Source organism: Bufo gargarizans, chromosome 2 (genome assembly GCF_014858855.1).
Source record: "Bufo gargarizans isolate SCDJY-AF-19 chromosome 2, ASM1485885v1, whole genome shotgun sequence".
NCBI classification, from domain to species: Eukaryota; Metazoa; Chordata; class Amphibia; order Anura; family Bufonidae; genus Bufo; species Bufo gargarizans.
This window is the reverse complement of record NC_058081.1, coordinates 593,480,900-593,501,243: the sequence shown is the minus strand read 5'-3', so window position 1 is coordinate 593,501,243 and position 20,344 is coordinate 593,480,900. Positions and strand designations below refer to the sequence as shown.

The 20,344-nt window shown below is 41.0% G+C and overlaps 1 protein-coding gene and 1 pseudogene across 4 annotated transcripts in view; both read left to right on the top strand.

The window, feature by feature from the left end:
• The window catches only part of LOC122926169, a 100,044-nt pseudogene extending 84,281 nt beyond the window's left edge, over positions 1-15,763 (top strand).
• The window catches only part of LOC122928725 (transmembrane protein 26-like), a 41,005-nt gene continuing 22,809 nt past the window's right edge, over positions 2,149-20,344 (top strand). Inside the window, exons 1-3 of one of the 4 annotated variants that reach the window (XM_044281874.1) lie at positions 2,149-2,584; positions 15,668-15,775; positions 16,355-16,708. The gene's annotated coding sequence lies outside the window, so the exon portion shown is untranslated. Of the gene's footprint in view, positions 2,585-15,667; positions 15,828-16,354; positions 16,709-20,344 lie in introns of all 4 variants that reach the window. The other 3 variants (XM_044281872.1, XM_044281875.1, XM_044281873.1) reach the window with 3 other exon arrangements.

Here is a 20,344-nt window from a genome sequence, read left to right as displayed (position 1 = left end):
ACTCAATACAATATATCAGTAGTCTGTGAAGCCCAGCTGGTTTGTGGGCGTTGGTTTTTTTACTTCATTCGGGGCCTATGACACATATTTCCTTTAAAAATATTGGACAAAAAAGTCCTGCATGCAGGACTTTTTTGTCCACAAAAAAAAAAGAAATGTCTCCAAAAGTTGTCTCAACTGTACTTCACTCCTGACCTGTTGTAGCTTTGGCAAATGATAAATATGCTGGGTCTATACAGCGATCTTGACTATTGCACAACCAAAGCTCCCCGTGTAGCAGTGCAGCCATAGAGAATGAATAGGATCACTGATTGACTCCCAAGCTGTCGCTTGTGCAACTCCAGAAATCCTGCATAATTGTCACGTGGGTGTCACAACCTATCGCTGACCCTGTTGTGCCTGGGGTCAGAAGGTCGCAGTGGTTGTTTACTCGCTCGGTTTCAAGAGATCGCTCCATGACCTATTGGTGGGAATGGATTCCGGTCCAGGTTTTCCTGCTTAGGTTTGCGATCCTTTTTGTCCCATTTAGGAATCTGTAGCTTTTCCTTTCAGCTGTTCTCTGCCACTCCCAGCTACTAAATATTCTCCCTTTCGGCTTCCCTTGTTGCCAGATATAGACCTTCTTTCCAGATCTTCTAGTCCAGTGATGGCTAACTTTGGCACTCCACCTGTGGTGAAACTACGACTCCCAGCATGCTCCATTTATTTCTATAGAGTTCCTGACAGCAGCCAAGCAAGGGGGGCATCTTGGGAGTTGTAGTTTTACCACAGCTGGAGTGCCAAGGTTAGCCATCACTGCTCTAGTCTGACCTCTGGTGGAGTTGGAGTTGAGGTGTTGGATCTCCGGTTCACTCCTGTTTGTTGTCTCCCTTCGGGGATTGTGTTCCCTGTTGTTACCCTAGGTGTCAGTGGTGAGGACTAGTGCTCCCACCGCCCTATTCACTACCTAGGGCTTATTTCAGGGTAAGCCATGGACGAGGCACGTGATCGGCGCATGAGTTAGCAGCCCGTCTAGGGAGTCAGGGCAACCGGGTGCCAGTGCTAGGTGAGTTAGGGGGTCACTACTCCTCCCTCTCCCTATGGAAAGGGTACTCTACTTCCCTCCCCTCTGCACCACATGTCTGTTACCTGCCATATCAGACGTGATAATAATTTATTTTTTGCAATTCTGGAATTGCAGTTGCGGCCACTTGCGACTTTGAAAACACACTTCTAAGATTTTCATAGAGCCCCAGCCTAAGAGCTCATGCACACGAACGTATTTTTTTCTGTGTTCATTCCGTTTTTTTGCGGACCATATGCGGAACAATTCATTTCAATGGGTCCACAAAAAAAAACGTCAGTTACTCCATATGCATTCCGTTTCAGAATGCCCGTATTTCCGTTCTGCAAAAAAAAAAAACATATCCTATTATTGTCTGCTTTACGGACAAGGATTGGACTGTTTTATTAGGGGCCAGCTGTTCCTTTCCGTAAAATACAGGATGCACATGGACATCCTCCATATTTTTTCATTAATTTGGCGTACCATTACCTTTACACAGATAAAATAATACGAAGACGAACTTCAGTTTCTCCTTTGTTGATAAATCATGGATTTATGTTTATTCTGTGTTTTCAGAAGTGGATCCAGCAGGGAGATTCCCATGTGGAAAAAACCACAGTGTGGTACAATGCCGGCAAAGTGTTGATTTTTTTTTCTGTGTGAAAATCTGCAGTTCTGAAAAAAAAAAAAAATAGAACGTGTCCTAGTCTTGTCCGTATTGCAGACAAGAATAGGCATTTCTACAATAGTGCGGGATGTGCAGAACAGGAAAGCGCGGGGCACACAGCTGATATCTGTGTTTTGCGAATCCGCTGCTTGTGGACTGCACAACGGATACGGTCGTGCTTGAAGTCTAAGCTCAAGTGTGAATGCTAGGAGTTTCCAAACAAGAAACATCTGTTAAATAAAAAAATAAAATAAAAAGTTCTAACTTGGGGGAGTGGAAAAGTGACAGCGGACTGCAGAAGTGCTTCTATATCACAGTGCAGGCATTCAGCAAGAAACCTGAACCTAGTCTGCCTGAAAAACGTTAAGATTAATACAAGCTGGAAGAATCTAGCGGGCTGCAATCATTTGTAAACTGCACAATAACCCCATAGTTTCCCTTGTGCTCGCACACAGATATTATAGGCCTGAAGAACGAAAGATCAACTGGAGAAGGCTGTTTACACAGGGTTTAAAACTAACATCTCAGAAGAACGTAAAACTATAACAAAGCTTCAGTAATGTTTGAGATGCTTCATTTTGATTAGAGCATACATTTCTGGAAGACCTGGTGGAACTATGTAGCAACCCATCTCATCCAGAGAAAATGTCCATAGAAACCTAACAGGAAGATTTAACTAATTGAGCGTTTGGAGTCTCGATGACGTGATCTCTTCAGCTTATTATCACAGGGCAGGGTGTGTTTCGTGCTGGAAATGCCTCTGTATTTGTTGGCTCCACTGACCCAGTGGGCTGGAGCATTTGAACGACTGAGAACCAAAAATCAGATCTTGCAGACTTCTCAGGTGGAAGACTAGATGAGGACAGCAGAAGGTAAGATTTACATTGATTTCTTCCTGTAAAGAGCTTTGTGGGATACAGATGTAATGTATACAGGTAGACATTTTCTTGCATGCTTCTAGAATATGGAGCAGAGTGCAGGAAGGGAGTAACGAACCCCTCTCTGTCCTGATATACCTCGCTGTACAGAGAAAAGATTCACAATGAGTTCCCACAAGTATGATGAGATACCGTATAATGAGGAAGTGTAGTCATAACTGTACCGTCGATGCACAAAAGCCGTCATCCTATCTACAAAGTGCTGCAACAATTCTCCCCTTGCCGCTGACTTTCACTGACCTCACCCACATGGGGGGAAACATTCCAGTCGAATTTCTAGTAAATGTACCTGAAAGGCTCCAGTCACACACAGCTTTTTGTGGCATGGCAATTTTTGATAAAGGTTTGTGAGCCAAAGCCATAAGTGGATCCAGCGGGAAGAAGTAGAAGTTCTCTCTTTATATTTATCATTCCCTTTCAACCCACATCTGGTTTTGGCACAAAAAACTAAATAAAAAAAGCCCTGCATGACGCCACCCTTAGGCCTCATTCACACTTCAGTGTTTTTTCCCTTAGGCTACATTCAGACGACCGCAATTTTGCAGAACGGGTGTGGAGCTATTCATTTCTATGGGGCTACAAAAGATGCGGACAGCAAACCGTGTGCTGTCCGCATTCGTTGCAACGTGCCGCGGCCCTGCAAAAAAAAATAGAACATGTCCTATTCTTGTCTGCAATTGCGGACAAGAATAGGCATTTTCTATGATAGCTGCAGCATGTGCGGTCCACAAATTGCAGAATGCACATGGGCCGGTATCTGTGTTTTGTGGATCCACAAAACACAACGTTCGTGTGAATGTAGCCTTATATATACTTTATCTCTGTGTAGGCTTCACTTCTGGTTTTGACTCACAAATCACTGATGGAAACCACTGACCATACACTGAAGTTTAAAAGGGGCCTTAGGCCAGTTGATAGTGTTCAGTGTGAGAAACTCGCTGGTGGTTATTTATCATTGTCATTTGTACCATTTTTTTTGTGTCTAATTTTAAGTGTTTTCGTCAGTCTTTATTTTTTAGTCTCATGTACTCTTTGTTTTGCCGCATTTTTTGTCTCTTTTTCCTAGTTTGACTTTTTTATTTATTTTAGGCTGATTTTGGAGGAGTGGTTTAGGATGCAATCACACAAATGTATGTATTTTGCAGTCTGCAAAATACGGATCCGCCAAAAATACAGACGACATCTCCATCCACTTTTTTTTTTTCTTTTGCAGACCCATTGTATTTATGTATTGTACTACATTGAAACAGGAATCAGACCCTGAAATAGTGAAGTCGCTATACTGGGACAAAAATAAAAAGTCAAAAAAGTGTTTTATAAAAAAGTTTATTATAAAAACAAAAGGGTGACCCTTTCTCTTCATCAAGCAATTTTTAATAACATTGTTTTTCATAAAGAAAGACATATTAGATATTGCCACGAGTGGCTCTATAAAAATATCATATGATCTACCCCCTCAGGTGAATACCATAAAAAATAAAAACTGTGTCACCTTGCTCCAAATATTTATCCAAAAATGGTACCAATAAAAACGTCAACTCTTCCCGCATAAAAGGATAAAATGGAGACACAAAAACATGATTGTTTTTCAAAAATGTTTTATATAAAACTGAAACAAAAAATAAAAACAGACATATTTGGTATTGTCACTTCCATAACAACCTGCTCTTTGAAAATAACACATGATCCATCCTGTCGGGTGAACGCCGTAAAAACACAAAAAATAAAACTGGTGACAGAACAGCCATTTTTTTTGCCTCACAAAAAGGGTTATATCAAGCAATCAAAAATCATATGTACCCCAAAATAGTACCAATAAAATTGTCACCTTATCCCGTAGTTTCCAAAATGGGTCACTTTTGGGGAGTTTCTACTGTAGTGGTGCATTAGGGTGTCTTCAAATGTGACATGGCATCTTAAAATTATCCCAGTGAAATCTGCCTTCCAAAATCCATATGTTGCTCCTTCCCTTCTGTGCCCTGTTGTGTGCCCATACAGCAGTTTAGGGCCACTTATGGGGTGTTTCTGTAAACTGAAGAATCAGGCTAATAATTATTGGGTTTTGTTTTGCTATTAACCCTTGCTGCCTTACAGAAAAATATGAATACAAATGGAAAATCTGTAAAAAGAAGTGAAATGTTTAAATTGCTCCTCTATTTTCCTGTAATTCTCAAACACCTAAAGGGTTAACTAAGTTTGCAAAACCATATTTGAATAACTTGAGAGATGTAGATTCAAAATTGGGTCATTTATGGGTGGTTTGTATTATGTCAGCCCTGCAAAACTGAATTGGTCCTTTCAAAAGAGGATTTTGTAATTTCCTTACAAATTTAAAAACTTGCACCTAAAATTGTACTCCATCTAACATTCAAAAAAATAAAATGACATTTACAAAATGCCAACATAAAGTAGATATATGATAAATGTAAAGTAATAACTATAGAATGAGGTATCACTAGCTGTCTTTAAAGAAGAGAAATATAAATTTAGCAAATTGCAAAGTTTTCAAAAAAAAATGTAATTTTTTTTATATTTAAAAAAGGTGAAATATATGGACTCAAATTTACCATTGTCATGAAGTGCAATGTGTCACAAGAAAACAATCTCAGAATGGCTCGGTTAAGGCTACTTTCACACTAGCGTTCGTCGGTCCGCTCGTGAGCTCCGTTTGAAGGAGCTCACGAGCGGACCCGAACGCAGCCGTCCAGCCCTGATGCAGTCTGAATGGAGCAGATCCGCTCAGACTGCATCAGTCTGGCGGCGTTCAGCCTCCGCTCCGCTCGCCTCCGCACGGACAGGCGGACAGCTGAACGCTGCTTGCAGCGTTCGGGTGTCCGCCTGGCCGTGCGGAGGCGTGCGGATCCGTTCAGACTTACAATGTAAGTCAATGGGAAGATGTCACCAATTGACTCAATCTTCAAGCGGATCCGTCCCCCATTGACTTTACATTGAAAGTCTGAACGGATCCGCGCAGGCTACTTGCGCACTTGCGCACTTGCGAATTTTTTTAAAGTTATTAATCCAGACGGATCCGTACTGAACGGAGCCTCCGTCTGCATTAATATGAGCGGATCCGTTCAGAACGGATCCGCCCGAACGCTAGTGTGAAAGTAGCCTAAGTAAAAGCGTTCCAAAGTTATTACCACAAAAGTGATACATGTCGGGTTTTCAAAAAAATGGCTTGGACAGGAGGGTAAAAACTGGTTAGAAGGGGTCAAATAAAGAGGTGACATGCTGCTACTTGCTCCCTCTGCATTTAGGTCTTGTTTTTGTGCAGTGTATCAAGTATAGAACGCCCTATTGTCTGAAGCCAAAATAAATAGACATTATTGGAGAGGAAAGTTATTTTCCTGAATAGAAATGGGCCATCCTGTATGAAACATGTCAGAGGAATCTGTATTCCTTTTCTTCATAAATGTGTCCTGGAAATATTCCAATCTATTTAACCCTGAATGACCTGGTGCAATTGAATAATCCTTTCATGCTGGCAGGAGGCTGGAATTTTCTTTCAGTATGACTGCAGTGCTAGGATCATATATCAGATATCCCATCTTCAAAAAAGAATATAAAAATATATTTTCCTACAACCTGACATACCATTTTGATATTTATTTTTTTGCCTTGCTAGGAGATGTAAATGGATGTTACTAGCAATCAAGTATTTAAAAAATACGTGGCGCATGCCCCAAGATACTTACATGATCTAAAGTCACATAAACATTAAAAATTTTGGCATTTAGGCCTCTTTCACACTACCGTATGGCTTTTTCAGTGTTTTGTGGGCTGTTTTTTCCAGATCCGTTGTTTCGTTTTTTGTTTCCGTTGTGTTTCCGTTTCGGTTCTGTTTTCCCGTATGGCAAATACAGTATACAGTAATTACATAGAAGAAATTGGGCTGGGCATAACATTTTGAATAGATGGTTCCGCAAAAAACTGAACGGATACAGAAGACATACGGGGTACATTCCGTATATGTGTTCCGTTTTTTTGGGCGGACCCGTTGACTTGAATGGAGCCACGGAACGTGATTTGCGGGCAATAATAGCATATGTTCTATCTTGCAGCGGAACGGAAAAACGGAAATACGGAAACGGAATGCATACCGAACGCAAAAAACGGACAGTAAACGGAAAAAAAAACGGTTGTGTGCATGAGGCCTAACATTTTCGTTTCTTCCTCCATGTCTTCCCAGAGACACATTTATTTTTTGGTTGACATAGCTGTATGAGCTTGAAGCATAAGTTGTTGTAGTAATGGTACCATTTAAAGGGGTTACCAAGGATTAGAAAGACATGGCTGTTTCTTCCAAAAACAGCACCACCCCTGTCTGTAGGTTGTGTGTGGTATTGCAACTAAGCATTAACTTCAATGGAACTGAGATACAATATCAGACACAACCTGTGGACAGGTGTTTTTAGAAGGATGCAGCCATGTTTTCGTAATCCTGGACAACCCCTTTAATGTTCCATATTATGTACTGTGAAAGATTTTTTAAAAAAAATTGTTGGAGAATGGGAAAAAAAACTGCAATTGCACTATTTTGTAAGTCTTTTTTTTTTTTTTTTGCAGCTTTTGTTATACGTTAAAAATTGCATGATAACATGATATTCTGCGGATTGGTATCAGATTTTATAGTTTTTCTTAACTATGTTTACAAAATATTTTTTTTTTAATGCTTTATCTCACCATATTTTCACTCCCAAAGCAAGCCTCTTGCACGGCCGTGTGGTCACCAATGCACGGGCACCATCGGTGCGGCTGCCGCGATGGATCCAGACCCATTCAACTTGAATAGGTCCGTGATCCGTCCGCACCGCAAAAAAATAGAACAAGTTCTATTTATTTTATTTTTTTGAGGTGCGGAGGCACGGACAGAAACCCCGTAGTGCTTCCGTGGGGTTCCGTACATACATTCCGCACTGCAGCTCTGGATTGCGGACCCATTCAAGTGAATGAGTCCTTATCCATGATGCGGTGAGCTCAAGGCCGATACCCACACATTACGGACCCATTGTTGGCGGGCTCCAATACGGGCCACGGCCTGCAACAGCCGTGTGCATCAGGCCTTAACCTGTGTGAGGGCTTGCTTTTACAGGAAGAGCTGTAGTTTCTATTGGTGCCATTTATTTCATGTTTTTTCATAATTTTTATTCCATTTTGTGAGAGGTGAGGTGACCAAAAATGTAATTCTGGCTAGCATCGGAATTTTTTCCAAAACAATGCGATAGAATTTATATTAATCTTTTAGATGAAGGAAGAAGTGGGAAATGGGTTCTAGATTTTTAATATTTGTGTGTTTTTTTTAAAATATCTTTTTGAACATTATTAACCTTTCTTTTTCTTTTTTATCTTTTAACTAATACTGATATTGCATTGTATGGCAATTTTACTGGCCTCCTATTATACCCCGTAATAGGAGTGTTTTCATTGCATTCCTGAGTCCTTCACTATACCCCCAGCAGCTATGACAACTGATCTGGCCCCCGTAATTGCTTTGCATGGAAAGATGATTGTGGGACAATGGGAGAGCCCTACCTCTGTTTAACCACTTAGATGCTGTGGCTGACTGTGGCGTCTCAGGGGTTATACAGATGGGATCAGATATACAGTACAGACCAAAAGTTTGGACACACCTTCTCATTCAAAGAGTTTTCTTTATTTTCATGACTATGAAAATTGTAGATTTACACTGAAGGCATCAAAACTATGAATTAACACATGTGGAATTATATACATAACAAAAAAGTGTGAAACAACTGAAAATATGTCATATTCTAGGTTCTTCAAAGTAGCCACCTTTTGCTTTGATTACTGCTTTGCACACTCTTGGCATTCTCTTGATGAGCTTCAAGAGGTAGTCACCTGAAATGGTCTTTCAACAGTCTTGAAGGAGTTCCCAGAGATGCTTAGCATTTGTTGGCCCTTTTGCCTTCACTCTGCGGTCCAGCTCACCCCAACCCATCTCGATTGGGTTCAGGTCCGGTGACTGTGGAGGCCAGGTCATCTGGCGCAGCACCCCATCACTTTCCTTCATGGTCAAATAGCCATTACACAGCCTAGAGGTGTGTTTGGGGTCATTGTCCTGTTGAAAAATAAATGATGGTCCAACTAAACGCAAACCGGATGGAATAGCATGCCGCTGCAAGATGCTGTGGTAGCCATGCTGGTTCAGTATGCCTTCAATTTTGAATAAATCCCCAACAGTGTCACCAGCAAAGCACCCCCACACCATCACACCTCCTCCTCCATGCTTCATGGTGGGAACCAGGCATGTAGAGTCCATCCACTTATTTACACTGGTCTAATGTCCATTCCTTGTGTTCTTTAGCCCAAACAAGTCTCTTCTGCTTGTTGCCTGTCCTTAGCAGTGGTTTCCTAGCAGATATTCTACCATGAAGGCTTGATTCACACAGTCTCCTCTTAACAGTTGTTCTACAGATGTGTCTGCTGCTAGAACTCTGTGTGGCATTGAGCTGGTCTCTAATCTGAGCTGCTGTTAACCTGCAATTTCTGAGGCTGGTGACTCGGATGAACTTATCCTCCGCAGCAGAGGTGACTTTTGGTCTTCCTTTCCTGGGGCGGTCCACATGTGAGCCAGTTTCTTTGTAGCGCTTGATGGTTTTTGTGACTGCACTTGGGGACACTTTCAAAGTTTTCCCAATTTTTCGGACTGACTGACCTTCATTTCTTAAAGTAATGATGGCCACTCGTTTTTCTTTACTTAGCTGCTTTTTTCTTGCCATAATACAAATTCTAACAGTCTATTCAGTAGGACTATCAGCTGTGTATCCACCTGACTTCTCCACAACGCAACTGATGGTCCCAACCCCATTTATAAGGGAAGAAATCCCACTTATTAAACCTGACAGGGCACACCTGTGAAACCATTTCAGGTGACTACCTCTTGAAGCTCATCAAGAGAATGCCAAGAGTGTGCAAAGCAGTAATCAAAGCAAAAGGTGGCTACTTTTAAGAACCTAGAATATGACATATTTTCAGTTGTTTCACACTTTTTTGTTATGTACAGGTCCTTCTCAAAAAATTAGCATATTGTGATAAAGTTCATTATTTTCTGTAATGTACTGATAAACATTAGACTTTCATATATTTTAGATTCATTACACACCAACTGAAGTAGTTAAAGCCTTTTATTGTTTTAATATTGATGATTTTGGCATACAGCTAATGAAAACCCAAAATTCCTATCTCAAAAAATTAGCATATCATGAAAAGGTTCTCTAAACGAGCTATTAACCTAATCATCTGAATTAACTCATTAACTCTAAACATCTGCAAAAGATTCCTGAGGCTTTTAAAAACTCCCAGCCTGGTTCATTACTCAAAACCGCAATCATGGGTAAGACTGCCGACCTGACTGCTGTCCAGAAGGCCATCATTGACACCCTCAAGCAAGAGGGTAAGACACAGAAAGAAATTTCTGAACGAATAGGCTGTTCCCAGAGTGCTGTATCAAGGCACCTCAGTGGGAAGTCTGTGGGAAGGAAAAAGTGTGGCAGAAAACGCTGCACAACGAGAAGAGGTGACCGGACCCTGAGGAAGATTGTGGAGAAGGACCGATTCCAGACCTTGGGGGACCTGCGGAAGCAGTGGACTGAGTCTGGAGTAGAAACATCCAGAGCCACCGTGTACAGGCGTGTGCAGGAAATGGGCTACAGGTGCCGCATTCCCCAGGTCAAGCCACTTTTGAACCAGAAACAGCGGCAGAAGCACCTGACCTGGGCTACAGAGAAGCAGCACTGGACTGTTGCATGTCATTCGGAAATCAAGGTGCCAGAGTCTGGAGGAAGACTGGGAAGAGGGAAATGCCAAAATGCCTGAAGTCCAGTGTCAAGTACCCACAGTCAGTGATGGTCTGGGGTGCCATGTCAGCTGCTGGTGTTGGTCCACTGTGTTTTATCAAGGGCAGGGTCAATGCAGCTAGCTATCAGGAGATTTTGGAGCACTTCATGCTTCCATCTGCTGAAAAGCTTTATGGAGATGAAGATTTCATTTTTCAGCACGACCTGGCACCTGCTCACAGTGCCAAAACCACTGGTAAATGGTTTACTGACCATGGTATTACTGTGCTTAATTGGCCTGCCAACTCTCCTGACCTGAACCCCATAGAGAATCTGTGGGATATTGGGAAGAGAAAGTTAAGAGACGCAAGACCCAACACTCTGGATGAGCTTAAGGCCGCTATCGAAGCATCCTGGGCCTCCATAACACCTCAGCAGTGCCACAGGCTGATTGCCTCCATGCCACGCCGCATTGAAGCAGTCATTTCTGCAAAAGGATTCCCGACCAAGTATTGAGTGCATAACTAAACATAATTATTTGAAGGTTGACTTTTTTTGTATTAAAAACACTTTTCTTTTATTGGTCGGATGAAATATGCTAATTTTTTGAGATAGGAAATTTGGGTTTTCATGAGCTGTATGCCAAAATCATCAATATTAAAACAATAAAAGTCTTGAACTACTTCAGTTGGTGTGTAATGAATCTAAAATATATGAAAGTCTAATGTTTATCAGTACATTACAGAAAATAATGAACTTTATCACAATATGCTAATTTTTTTAGAAGGACCTGTATATAATTCCACATGTGTTAATTCATAGTTTTGATGCCTTCAGTGTGAATCTACAATTTTCATAGTCATGAAAATAAAGAAAACTCTTTGAATGAGAAGATGTGTCCAAACTTTTGGTCTGTACTGTAGGTATCTTTGAACCTGACCACTGCTTGGTTGTATAATATGGAGCAGTCTCGGGTGGTGCACTGGGAGTGGGTTCCAATACTTTTTCACAGCACGTACCACAAATCAGACAGACACGCATACAAACTGATGCATACTGTACTTACATATGCACACGTACTGTACATTCAACATACAAACATAATTACATACTGTACTCATACCACATCTTGTACTATGAGACAAGAATGTTTATTAGGTAATGAATGGGTTGGCTCCCCTCCCACCATTCACTGCGCAGGTCCCTGGCCTCTTTTATCCTGTGTCCTATGTCCTCATTAGTGTTAAGCAAATTGAAGTTAACGAAGTGGAATTCGATCCAAATGTCAGGAAAAATTTCATTCGCCACAAAGCCAAATTTCCTCCCGCATCGTGGTAACGAATACATTTTTCCTCAAATGGCAGTAAAAAACTAAACAAAATACTCACCTCATACATTTGCTCGTGAAGAAGCCGTCCCGGCCATCTTGATTTAAGAAAATGCGCCAATTCTCCTGCGCGCTGATGTGTGATCTCACCACATCATCATGCTGGCCGGGTGCAGTGACGTCGTCATTGATGATGTCACCGTGCCTGGCCAGCGTGATGACGTGGTGGTGTTTGGTGTATTTTCTTCAATCAAGATGATTGTGATGGCCTCTTCACGAGCAAATGGATGAGGGGGAGTATGTATTTTTAGATTTTTAACTCCTGATTAACCCCTGAAAAGCCTCAATGTCACTGTCAGATGCCAGCGGCTCAATCACCGTTCCCTATCTTTGCGCCCGCTACATACAATGGAAAGCAATTAGTGACAAAGTAATTCATGGCAAATCAAATTTCTTTATGAACTTTGGAGAAGCAACTGAATAGAATTTTTGATAACTTTGCTCATCTCTAGTCCTCATACAGGACTGTTATGTTACCATTGCACCAGCCTGTGTCAGGACCAACGTTTTCACTAAGCAGCGCGCTCTGAACACAAAAGAGAGAAAACACAATTCCCTGGTCATCACCAAACCCAATAACAGCTCTATCTGTCAGGTTTGAAATTTTTGACTCTATAATTCCCAGCTTGCATAAAAAGGAAAGAGTAGTCAGGACGTAGATCAAACAACTACAGGCTAGTAAAAGCATAAAGGCAGACATATTACGTACCAACCAACTCTTTCAAGGGTCAAGTGCCATTACCGGGGCAAGAATTTCAACAAAATCTCAGAGGCTTTATATCTCAGGGTTTTTTATTATTATTATTGTTGCCGTTCATAGGGAATATAAAAATATACATATGTATAACCCCCATCATTTGATCTATTGTAATGTAACAGAAAACAACAGTTCATCTTCTCAATGCTCAAGGACCGATAATATCTAGTAATAATCTCATACTTTTATCTACAATATAAATTTTCTCGGAGACACGGTCATTTTACCGGAATTAAGGGGGTTACACGGCAGCAAACATTTCTTTACAGTGGGTTAAAAAAAAATAATACGCACCTCTCTGATCCACCAACACTTCCTGGGTCCCCACCAGTCTCTTCTTTCTAGTTCCTCTCGACGACCAGGAACTTTCCAGTGTCAGTGACTGGCTGAGCAGTTACTTCCTGTGTATCCAGGAAGAAGAGACCGGTGCAAACCCTAAAAACAAATGGAGCGGTGAGGTGAGTAATCAATTATTTTTATTTTTTCACACCCAATCTAAGGCTAGGTTCATATTTGCAGTGGAGGCCGAGACAGGAGCTTCCTTTGAAGATTCTGGCAAAAAAAGGACAAAATACAGCTGCATTCCACAGTATTTGGTCCAGAAAATGCTGATATTTAACACCGAAAAACCGCATTGTAGTGAATAGTATTCATGGGTTGCTGGCAGTGTCTGGTGCATACCGGATCCAGTGGTTCTGGTATTCTAGTCCTGTGCCAGAACAGAATACCAGAACATACAATGGTGCTTGAAAGTTGTGAATTTTCTATATTTCTGCATAAATTTGGCTTAAAATACATCACATTTTCACACAAGTCCTAAAAGTAGATATTAGACTTGGTCAATTGTTTATGGAGGAAAATGGTCCAATATCACATATCTGTGAGTGGCAAAAGTATGTGAACCTTTGTTTTCAGTATCTGGTGTGACCCGTTCCAGAAGAAGCCGATAGTGGGTGAAACCCTGGTCCGGGTGTTACAGCAGTGTCTTATATATGCTTTTGATTCTTGTGCGTATAGAATAAAACTATGATTTTAACTGTGCCGGTCAGTCAGTAGGTGATAATAACCTCCCAGACAAAGGTGTCAAGACATCATTGTATGTGGCAGACAATAGATGTCTAACCCCCCGCCTCTATTCAAGCTTGGCTTCTCCATTTTTACGTAGATGGCCTCCTTCACACCTCGTTTGTACCAATCGGCCTCCTTATCCAAAACACAAAACACGTACTTGACTGTCTTCAAAGGTGTGACCTGTTTCTTTTAGATGTAAGCACACGGCTGAATCTTGACCAGAGGTTTTGGCTCTTCTATGCTGAGCCATACTCTGATGTAGTTGTTGTTTTGTTTCGCCGATATACAGTTCTGAGCATTCTTCATTGCACTGGCCTGCGTACACAATGTTGTCCATCTTGTGTTTAGGCGTTGGGTCTTTGGGGTGAACCAGTTGTTGCCGGGTTTAAAGCAAACAGGAATGTGATGTTTATTAAAAATCCTTTTGAGTTTCTCAGACACCCCAGCTACACATGGGATAACCATATTCTTGCGTCTGTCATGCTTCTCACCCTCACTGGTAATCTTGGTGGTCTTTCTTCTCCTTCCTTCTGTTTTGACAAAGGCCCAATCTGGATACCCACAAGTTTTAAGTACCCCTCGGAGATGTTTGAATTCCTTCGCCTTGACCTCTGTGCTGGTGGGGATTTTCTCTGCCCGGTGGTGTAGAGTCTGGATGACTGCCAGTTTGTGGTCTAGAGTATAGTGGGAATCAAATAACAGGTACTGGTCTGTGTGTGTTGGATTTTGATAGACCTCTATTCCCAGCTTCCTTCCCTCTTCCACTGTTATAAGACATATGTTATAAGACATGCTGGGTATAATGACCTCTGACCCCATGCTGGGTATAATGACCTATGACCCCATGCTGGGTATAATTACCAGATGTTGATTCAGTTACATATTTATTCCCGGAGAATTCTTGTACAGTCACTCAGAATTAAGAAAGCTAGTTGGAAGAACGAGTGAAACGTTTTCAAGAAATCTACAGTACGTCCAGTTGCCTTGATTTATTCTTTACAGATATGTGTCCGTTCTGTTTTTCTTTTGCGGATCATATGCGAAATCATTCATTTCAATGGGTCCGCAAAAAAAACTGAAGTTACTCCGTGTGCATTCTGTTTCCGTATGTCCGTTCCGCAAAAAAATAGGACTTGTCCTATTATTGTCTGCATTACGGACAAATATAGTACTGTCCTATTAGGGACCAGCTGTTCCGTTCTGCAAATTATGGAATGCACACAGACGTCATCTGTATTTTTTGCGGACTGCAAATACACGGTCGTGTGTATGAGCCCTAAGTGATTGTATATCTAACCTACTTTAATCCAGTTCATAAGGTTCTATTCACATTGTGTCTATGTATACCTTTTTTCTGCTCTACTGAAAACATAGGTCAAAGGTTTATGTTTGACACACACACCAGAGTATTGTCATTGGCGTTTGTCATGAGGAAGGACCCATAGTTCTCTGAGGTCTGAAACGCGTTGACTGTTTCTTGTACACCTGTATGGATTTTAAACTTGCTGGATTAAAGTTTCTAATTTTTTCACCGGAGAGAGCTGGATTTTCTTCTCTTTCTTGTTGTATATACCGCACCCAGGAGCGGCATCCGTGCACCTCTGGTGATTCTACTATTGCAGGTGAGAGCTGCCTTACGTTTTTTACACACCAGAGTATGCACCAAATGTGCTCTGAAAACCCAATGTGAACAGAAACTAAGCTAAGGGTAAGTACCATAACAATTAGGGAGCAATTTGGATGTAAGTAGGTTATTCTAATGATTCTGCTTTTCCTCCTGGTTTATAAAGGTGGGGTCATCTTTGATGCAATATGAAGGCTCATTTTATTTCTGTAATTCTCAAGCAGCTCCACTGCTGTACAGGACAGCTTTCTGCGATTATCAATAACTGAACGCCGTATGAGCACTTTATTGGATTATTCGTCTGGACAGTGTATGACACTATTGCATTTGCACTGTCATGTGGTTCAACATATACAAATGACTTCTGTCTTCATTTTAGTGGGAAAGTCCACAGACCTTGGGAGAGGCAGACTGTAATGAGGCTGAAGAGTCTGTAGTTCTGGACCCATTCCATGTATTTACCAGAGAATTGTAGCAAGGCCTAAAGGTTTGCAAAGGAGGAATGTTTGATTTCATTTTCCAAGTTTAATTATTTGGAGGTATGTATATAACGTGCCAAAGAATATATACTGCTGGATTCAGGTATGTGTGCCTGGGTCAAGGTTGGATATGTGCCATCGAGGGAGTGTTTGGGGTGGTGTTGTGTTGATGGTTACCATAAGCACACAGCATTCTGCTCATCATGCTTACTCCTTGTAGCTGTGAATGTCATTAACACCTTCACGACCAGGCCTATTTTTACATTTTAGATTTTTCCTCCTCATGTTCCAAAAGCCATAACCTTTTTATTTTTCCGTTCACATAGCTATATGAGGGCTTATTTTTTGTGGGACAAGATGCATTTTTTAATGCCACCATTTAATTTACCATGTCTTGTATTAGAAAAAAGGAAAAAAATTATTTGTGTGGCAAAATAAAAAATAAAAAAACATTCCACCAAGGTTTTTAGGGTTTTGACATCACAGCGTTCACTATGAACTAAAAATGACCTGACATTATTATTCTGTGACTCAATATGAATGCGGTGATACCAAACTTGAACATTTATTTTTTTGTTTTACTACAGAACCACAGCTCACCATTTTCTGCCAGTTGTGGGGGCAGTACTATCACTTTCATTGACAGTACAAGCAAGCAGCGCTCTCTTGACATCTTCGCTGGTTGCCTATTATAAGTTCACGCACAGGGTTGCTATACTGAACAGCTCCTGGGCTATTGAAGAGTGGCGGCCATGCCTATGCGAATATGCATAATCCCACGATTCCAGCCACCAGAAAAAGCATGAGGATACCACGCAAGCATGGCCATTACTGCAGTGTCACAGTGGTGGCCCTAACCCTGACAAATAGCAATAAAAGATGGCAACGATGAGGCAAAGGCAACAAACGAAGGAACCAGTTTCAGTAATAACAAGCATTTGGTTAGTTGTTATTTAACAGTGATGCACAAGTTGAAAGTTGGAGGCCATGATGCGAATACCCTTTTAAATCTGCTAAAGAGTTGAATGACATAATATGGTGGTTTAGGTGGTGTAAATATACCAACAGGTTTCCTTTCAGATATTCATAAGTTAAGCTCAGCTACAGTTACAAATGTTGCTTTAGCTGTTTCCATAGACTAAGATGGCGAGAGCCACACAGAAGATCAACCATCTATACATTCAGTATCTGGGCCGAGACCCTCTGGTGGGACCCGTGTTGGACTGGGTTCCTTGGGCCCACTAGAGAAAATTATTCTTGGGGCCCAAACTCTATGTGATCAACAAAGTCTAGTTTTGAATAAAAAAACAATCTACTGGCAAATAATTGGCTTCAAAGGCAGCTCCAATTGGGATTTTTCTTCTGGACCTTTGGGGCCTAATATAGCTTCTGAGACTGAGCCCACCGGAGGATCCTCTGGTACTGTGGTGGGCCACATCTTGTGGATGTGAGAACCCTTGTGACAACTAATGTGTGCTTCATGTCCTGGGCAAAAACATTTTGTGCAATACCCTTTAATTACTACATACATTATATGTGCTATACAGGATTTCTATATGCAGACTGCACCAAATATATGTATATTGGAAACAGTTAACCTGTTCCTAATAAAAATTCTGTGCTCTTTAGTTTTGACCACCTAACTGTTCTGACGGAGTTCAGCTCCGGCTGTGGGAAAGGTACTGTTCTGCCAGAGCTGAGCTCAAGCAAAAGTAGAAGGGGGAGGGCTGCTTTAGCTGCTGCTATATCCTGATTGGTAGCAGCTAGAAGCATGGAACTGGTCTTGTTTGAAACTGACATTCCAGGCAAATGACCTCATTAGTCCAAGCCAAACAGGAGATATCACTGTTAGAAATCATGTCGGGAATATTCAAGGGTAAAATCTGCTTATACTTTCACTTTCAGCTGTATTTACTGCATCTCGATTTCTAACAGTGATATCTTCCCATGTACTGGCAGTGTTGGAATTCCAGGTTTCTAACTATAAAAGCCCATATCTTTGGCTGGTACCAAACCAGAGATATGAGCAGTTAAAGCAGCTGCCCCCTCCCCTTCAGTCTGGAGGAGGAGAGGTAGCAGCTGCAGAACTGACAGCCTGCAGGATGAAAGGAAGAATAGTAAAAATATATAAAAATGTAGCATTATCATTACTGTAATGACCCAAATAATAAAGTTATTTTTACTACATCGTGAACGCCATAAAGAAATTCCACAAAATAATGTAAAAATTGCAGTTTTTTATCTTTCCCCTTAAAATAAAATAATAAATGTTATTTAATACACTTTATATACCACAAAATGGTTCCTAAAAAACCTACAACTAATGCAATAGTGTCCCCCTGAGACAAGATTTAATGCAAACACACAGTAAAAACTACAATAAAAAAGTTAAATTTTTTGGAAGGTTTTTTCCACCTTTAACGTGACTGTTAGGACTGTGGAAGCTCTGTTTTACTAATGCTGAGCTTCAAAACCCCTTCATCGTTGTGTAGGCTTATCTTTTCTACCTGCAGTCACCACTACGTGGCGCTTCCTGCATACTGTTATACACTCAACTAATCATACAGTATGTAGTAATCTCCCTCTAGTGGGGGCTGCAGCTAGCAAGTTTTATTTTACCATGTACTGGTACATAACGCCAGTAAGGGTGACTAAGAATAGGTATTATTTATCAAAAGTGTCAGAAAACTGTGAAAACTAGTGTTAATGGTTTATTTTTATTTTTTTATTATTACTTATTAATAAAAAAAAATACAAAGAAATTAAATTCAAATCAATATTTGTTGTGACCACCGTTTGCTAAAAAAAAAAAAGCTGTACTTCTTCTAGCTACACTTGCACGCAGTGTTTGGAGTAACTCGGCAGTTCTTGGAGAATTAACCACAGATCTTCAGTGGTTGTAGGCTCGCTCAAATCCTTCAGTTTCTTCATGTAATCACAGACAGATTTGATATTGAGATCAGGGCTGTGAGGGGGTCATATCATCACTTCCAGGACACCATGTTCTTCTTCATGCTGAAGATAGTTCTTAAAGGGTAACTGTCAAATTTAATTTGTTTCGCTAGTTTATTAGAGCTAGGCATGTATACCCGAGTTAGTCTGTCAATGGTTGTCAAAAGATCTGTAATTTCCTTATAATAACAGCCTTCATTAATGTCCCCTGTCTTTCCACTGGTCCCTTAAAAGACCGTTGCTAGGGCTTGTCTGTCTTCCTTTTAGAATCAACAGAAGACAGAGGGGCAGTCTTCCACACTGCATGCCTGCATTAGTCTTCAGAGTGAGGAGGCGTGTCTCTCAGTAATCCAATCTGATTGGCTGGCAGGAAGCTGCTGGATACAGCAAAGTGTGTATGGGGAGTGAGGGAAAGCAGTTTTGGCCTCAGAGAACTGGCAGAGGAGCCATCTTGAGAAGATCCTCATATTGTAGAGGTTAAAACAGCCGTAACTAAGAGAAACTCAAAGAAAACAGTGGTGTGTGAAGAAACTAAAGACTGTTTTGTGCATAATGCTGCAGCAGTAGTAAATCAAACTGTTTAACAGACAATGCAGTCCCTTGCTGTGTCGGGGTAGTTTGAGCTTTGTGGCCAGTGGAGTTGTAGTCAAACCACACCTTCAGTTTGAGATTTCTGAAGAAGCAGTTTAAGTACAACTGGAACCAGGGCCGGTTTTAGACAAAATGTGGCGCTGTGCAAAATCAAAAGTGGGGCCCCAAATCTTGTACTAATGTACTAATAACACAGTTACATTCTGTTGATTTCGGCACTCCCTCACAGATTTAAAGCTCCTCACACAGTTCTTCACCTTCCCCTTATTCACGGCATCTGAGAGTGTTAAAAACTGGAAGCGCGGGATTCCTCTTCAGGGACGCTTTTCCCCCAGAGGAGAACAGGGAAAGCACCCTGTTCTAAAAATGAGTCATAGCCTGTACTAGTCTTCCAGGCTCATTGTTAGCAAAATCCAGTTCAGGCCACTAGATGGCAGCACTTAACTTTGATGAAGTGATTTCTATACAGAATAATGGAGCAATTTACATTTGATGATTGAGGGACTTAACAAAAAGGAAAAAAAATGCTAATTTTTTTTTGAAAATATAAAAAAAAACATAAAAATGAATCACCCCATTCCCCAAAATGCAAAGAAAAAAAAAATATAGAATTATGTGCATTGCCGCATGCGAAAGCGCCCATACTAGTTAGCCCAGTTAGCCCATATGAAGAATGGCGTAACAGTTATTTTTTTGTTTCGAGTTTTTTTCATCACTTTATCTCCCAAGAAAATTTAATAAAAAGTGATCAAGTCATACACAATCCAAATGGTATTTTCAAAACTGACAGACTGTCCCGCAAAAAATTAGCCCTCACACATCTCCGTGGACATAACTATAAAAAAAAGTTATGACAGTCAGAATATCGCGATGAAAAGAAAAACCTCCACTGTATGCATTTTTGCTGGGGATCGCCATTAGCAACGGGCCACAAGTGCAGGATTTGCTCCCCTGTTTATATATGCACAACTGCATATGGGTTTGAGCACTTCCTGCCAGTTTGACACCACACCATTTTTTTCATTTGTTTGCAT